We start from the raw sequence: 5,799 nt of genomic DNA, 5'->3' as shown, positions 1-5,799 counted from the left end.
CTTATATTCATTTTTGATAATCAGGTTATCATGAATTTAATGGCTTTTTCTGGACGAGGCGGGAGTGGCCTCTGAGGTGGACAAACAGAGAGAATCTAATGAGACCGTGTACACGCGCAACATCTGTACCCAAGTTGCATGACATTTCCAACTAAATCTAACATAAACATAAAAGATTTGAGTTGGAGGCTTGGAGCAAAAAAGAACACCAGCTAAAAGGAACATAAGCATGACATTTCTTAGCATTTTTTGAAACTTTAGAATATTATTGAGTTTAGGGTATGTTGTATGTTGTTGTAGAATACTGCTGTCAAAGAAAAGAAATATTATTATTTTATTAGGAGATAGGTATGGCAAATTGATTATACAAAAAAATATGTACGGATTGACAATCTAAAGCTGAAATTCTAGCACGAAAAATTGGTTAAAATTAGCACATGAACTACCGTCCTCTGAAATGAATTGATTCATCAGAAATAAGGCAATATTTTTTCCCTCAAAATTCAACTTTAATTAAAATGAATAGTTCTTAAATTCATTTTTGATCAATCAGTTTATCACGAATTTAATGTTTTTTCCGGGAAAAGGTGAAAGTGGCCTTCGAGAAAAATAAAAAATAATATATATATATATATATATATATATATATATATATATATATATATAATAAAGATTTATTTAATACATTAAACAATTTAGCAAATACAAATCGGTTGCTTGTGTAACAAAAGAGTTATAAACTAACTAAATAACAAACCAGTTAAATACTAAAATAAATTTTCAATTTAAAAAGAAAAAGTAAACTAAACAATAATAACAAACTTACTATTTTGATGCTCAAACTTATACCTAAAATATTTTTTACTGAAACAATAGCAGGATTAAATGAGTTCTCAAAGTATTTACCAATGTGTCTTGAGTCTGTTCTATATCCCTGCTCCTCAGGTTATGTTTCCTTCTATAGTTATTGTGACCTTTTAACAAATAACATGGGTGAGAAAATATTAACATGCAATTGTCTGGAATATAGCAAAAGTATCTTTCTGTTTTTGGATACTTTATTCGAAGAGTAAATTAAGCTTGAAAAATAAACAACTATGGGAAGTACATTGTCCATTTTCTAATTTCACAGTGGGCACATAAAATGGAATTGTCTTTCACCTTCATGGTTACAAGGAAGTACATTCTCTATTTCTTTTACAAAATTTTGCAGTGGGAACATATATCAAAACTGTATTTGACCGATGGTTACAACCCAGACTTACAGTGAAAAATGAACATAAAAATAGCGAAATCCTTGCGGATTAACATAAATTTTATGATATTAAAATGTTTGTTCGACAAAGTTTCGACCTTCAAACATTAAAAATAATATGGAATAGAGAGGAACAAGATAGAGATCTTGATGTCCCAAGCTGAATCTATACCTTCCTTTTTTTGCCCATCCAAAATTTGAGTTGGCTTCCAAGAATTTGCACACAAATTGAAGAAACCAAGAAAATATTTGAATCAACTTGTAAACTCATCTATACATTTATTTCTCTGGTCTACCCCCACATAACCAAAAAAGCCAATAACGGCACCCTAGAGGTTCTCCTTTTTATAAAGATTTTTGCATCTTCTTTTCATCTCTATACTCATAAAAATAGTCCACCTGAAAAAACATAGTATGATGATGGTATGTATAAGAAATTACCGACACCAGTTATATAAACATTTCAATAGCAAAGGAGTTTAATTATTAAAATTTTCTACTACTAACAGAACATATATCATGTGTACCTCGAGTTTTCTGCAGCTAAACTTGATTCATGCCTCCCAAAAGTATAATGCTGGTCTGAGTTCATTTCCCATAGAGCTGGCAAATCCTCTTCTGGCTGAGTACCACAACAGTATTAATCTTCTTCTATTTTGATATGATCCAGCATTAAACAAGGAATATGATTCTTTTTCCTTTTTATTTATATGATCTAGTTGGATCCATATCTTTTTTGAGACTTAAAACAACCAATAAAAAAATCTTACTACTTTTTTGGAGGCACTTCAATCCCATAGTCAATTGTACTAATAAAATGTTATAGCAAAAATAATGATCGTTAATATTATTGTAGTACATGTATACATTTATATAAAATCAAATTAATTAACCGGAGTACAGTCAAATTAGAAGGATAATTACGTGTCCTAAAATCACTAACACTGCAAGAAAAAAATGTACGATTTCAAACAAAATACCAAATGAATATAACCTAAATTACATCCCAATTTCAAATATACTTGTCATAGATAGGCATAATGTCCGAGTATCACCCCTTATACACTTTAATACCAGGCTTTTGCCTATGGCGAGGTTTAAATTATCTGTGAAATGTACCTAACTCTCACATAAAAAATTCTTATTCTCCAAAGTCGCCCAGCTATGAACATATACTACCAACCTGTGGACTATTTTGATTTTGAATCTCCAAAAAGATCAATCAGCAAGATCCAAAACAAGAAAACAGACAAAGGGCAGCCTAGTGCAAAAAATATCCTGCATTGACGCAGTGTCAGGGAAAGAACCGAGGGGTGTGATGTAGGTAACATGCCCAAATAAAGCATTAGTGGTTAATTCCACAAAGAGGAAGAAAAAAAGACACAAAATATCACAAACTTACGGTGTAACGGCGACGAACTTAACAACAATAGAATATATTGGATCTCTTTTTCTTTTTTCTTACTTCAGCAAGAGGACATCAGATTCTTGAGAAAATAATTGGTAAGTCTTACCTTGTCCGTCTTTTTACTGCGCTTCTAAAGTGGTATGTTATCAGTAGGTGGAATCAAGCGGATCCCTGTAAGAAGAGTTAGATAAAGGAGCGGTTGTAGCTGATGCCTTTTAATGGCAATGAATTTTAACAATTCTTCTCCTTGTGATCACTTCATCAGTTGGTCTCTTGAAATATCCACCCTCTTGCTAAAATATCTCCTCCTCGTCATTAAGACCAGGATTATCTCTAAATAATCCCTTTCTGCAGTCCTTCTCTTTGACGGTTGAGGAGAATTTGCGTGCTCCATTTGGAAAAAGAAGAAATATACTCGTATAGTTCTCAAAAATAACGATTTTAATTTTTGCAGAAAGTGCTCAGAAGAAGTCAGTGACACAACAAAAATAGTAAAAAAGTTAATATTTGCTGAGAGAGAAAGCAACTAAAGGGCATTGAGGAAGTGTCAGCAGATTGATTCAAACACACGAAATGCACAAGAAATAAAAATAATTTAAAATCACCACAATAAACTCTGCAACATATAATGCAAATATGAATAATCCATTCAAGCGAAGCATTTATGTTATCATTGGTCAAGCTCAAGACTATTACAAACATGTCCCTTTGAGAACATCAGATTTATTAGGAAGGATACCGAAAAGAGTATTACAAATACAATCAGCTAGGTAAAGAAGCCTGTAACTTGCTTGCTAACCACAGGCTGGTACTGAAATCTGGACTTCCCAAATTGTAGGGTTCAAGTTCCTCTATCTTGAAAAAGAATATATCGTTTACCAAATATTTATTCACTGCGCTTTTCTAGCCAAGGTGTTCACCTTTCTAAGTCAATTATTAATGGTGACTCACCAGGCACGCTGTAGGTTTGCACACGTAAAGTGATTTTCTCAAGCGTCCTACTATACTCTATTTGTTCACCTGTATTAATTGGAGTCCAGTCAGTTCACTGGGAGGCACATCAATCACATGATTAGTTGTACTAATTAACTGTTAGAGCGAAAATCACGATCATCTAAAATTAATATAACGTTTTTAAGTTATATTGTTGTAGTACATGTGTACATTATGTAAAATCAAATATACCTGACTACATTCAAATTATAAGGATAATTACTTAAATATAACCTAAATTACTTGAAGCTCATCTCGACCTCCCAGAGCAGGCACAAAAAGAAAAACACAATCAATCTGCTTTCAGCCAATGGAAGCAAATCAAATTACAAATGCAATAGGCACCACTGCAATTACTTTTGAATAATGATTAAAATCAAAGAAATTCTCTTCAAGAAATTATCATTCTTTTAACCGTAAAAGGTCCTTACATGAGATTTGGAGAATTACATGTTGGTTAATGAGAACACATCATAAGCAAAGATGCTAATTTTCCGAAAGACTATAAATCACCAAGAGAGAGAGAAGTAAAATTACACCAATTTACCTTATTTTTTGTGAAATTGCGCCACTTTATATAATCAAAACGAGAGAAAAAATATGGCATCTGAAATCCAAGAAGATACTCAAAGCTGAATAATTTCAGAATGAAAAAACAAATTGCCCTCAAAATCGACTACATTAGTTCAATATCACCATTTACCAGCCTCGACAGATTCTTTTTTGAGTTTCCATCTGACATTTATCGTGGTTGACCATCGTTGGAAAAATAAATTTCTACCTCTGGCCAAGTTACACCATGCTAATACGACGTCGTCACAACGACAAAGAGAGAGATAGAGAGGGAGAGCGCAAACTATTAAGGAGAGTTGATCAACCACCGCCTAAGAACAAAATAAAATTACATAAGGAAATAATGCGGCTAATAAGAAAACCTAAGGACATAAATAGTAGGAATATTCTCCCCGAGATTTATGAAAAAATGAAAAGATTAGGCCTACAGAAAACTAATTTTAAGAAGCTTGCGTAGACCGACATACTCAGCTAATTTAGACCGACATACTCAGCTAATTAGAAATCAAGTGTAGTGCATCTTGGAGCAATTCCATTGGTATATGGCTAATAAGAATTGTTGTTTTGGAGGTAGTAATGATAAGAACACAGTTAAAGCTTAAAACTATGGACTGAACTATATGTAGTTGAAATTATTAACCAAACCATCTGTTCTGATACTCATAGAAAACCTCCCCTTAATGAAATCAAAATAAACTATTGCCCAAAACTTTGTACTATAGGCAGAATATGATATTTGAAAAACAGACATCATTGGCATAATAGGATAGATTTATCTTCAATATATATGTGCAAAAACCACAAGTATACCAAAATCATAAAGAAATATTTGCATCTGCAAAGACGCCACAAGCACGTTAGACTTCATTATTTTCTATGATCAAGAGCGGTAGTCCAAAGTTTCGTAGCCGACTTTGCCACAAATCATGGGATATAAAGTAGCTTTGCATTACCTAAATTATGGTGACACTAAAATTATGTATATTTGAATGTCAAATGTATACTAATTACAGTACGTGTCTTACACATGACGCGGTAATGAATATCTCTAATTAACACATTTTTCCTCACAGAAATAAGTATACTTTGATGCAACCAGTAAATTTAAGATATTAAATTTTATTTTAGAGTTAACTATTGTAGTGGCAGTATGTGTTGCAATTGGTAAAGGGTCTTTTTTTCTTTCTTTTCCGTATTGGAAAGAAAATATTATGAAGGGGAGTTACAGTACTCCTAATATACCAAATTACCAATAGAGCAAGATGACAGAATATGGTGTAAACAGAATAATTAGTAGTCACATGCCACCTCCAATGTAACGACCCAAAATTCATTATAGTTCGTGATGGCGCCTAACACCGCTCTCAGGTAAATCAATTATAATTAATTAACTTAATTACCCATTTTAGTATTTTTAAAATCAAAATTTCTTCAATTAAATAGTAAAGATAGAACTCATAGAGTAAGTGATAAATATTTTAGCAACTAAATTTCTAAACAACCCATAACCACTCCCAAAACCCGGTGTCACAAGTGCATGAGCATTTACTAGGGAGTTAAAATAAAATAC

The 5,799-nt window shown here is 32.4% G+C and overlaps 1 long non-coding RNA gene across 2 annotated transcripts; it reads right to left on the bottom strand.

Moving 5' to 3' along the window:
- Window positions 1-1,138: 1,138 nt before the first annotated feature.
- Window positions 1,139-4,973, bottom strand: LOC142166167 (uncharacterized). Of its 2 annotated transcripts, none has more exons than XR_012696357.1 (3): window positions 4,204-4,973; window positions 1,783-3,683; window positions 1,139-1,654 (listed from the first exon to the last, which is right to left on the bottom strand). It is a non-coding gene; the product is annotated as an uncharacterized LOC142166167 (long non-coding RNA). The 2 variants fall into 2 exon arrangements; XR_012696358.1 differs by having other exon boundaries at window positions 1,783-1,877; window positions 2,439-4,963.
- Between the last annotated feature and the right edge of the window lie 826 nt (window positions 4,974-5,799).

The sequence above is a fragment of the Nicotiana tabacum genome, chromosome 11 (genome assembly GCF_000715075.1).
Source record: "Nicotiana tabacum cultivar K326 chromosome 11, ASM71507v2, whole genome shotgun sequence".
NCBI classification, from domain to species: Eukaryota; Viridiplantae; Streptophyta; class Magnoliopsida; order Solanales; family Solanaceae; genus Nicotiana; species Nicotiana tabacum.
Note: the sequence above shows the minus strand (reverse complement) of the source record. Positions and strands in the feature narration are given on the sequence as shown.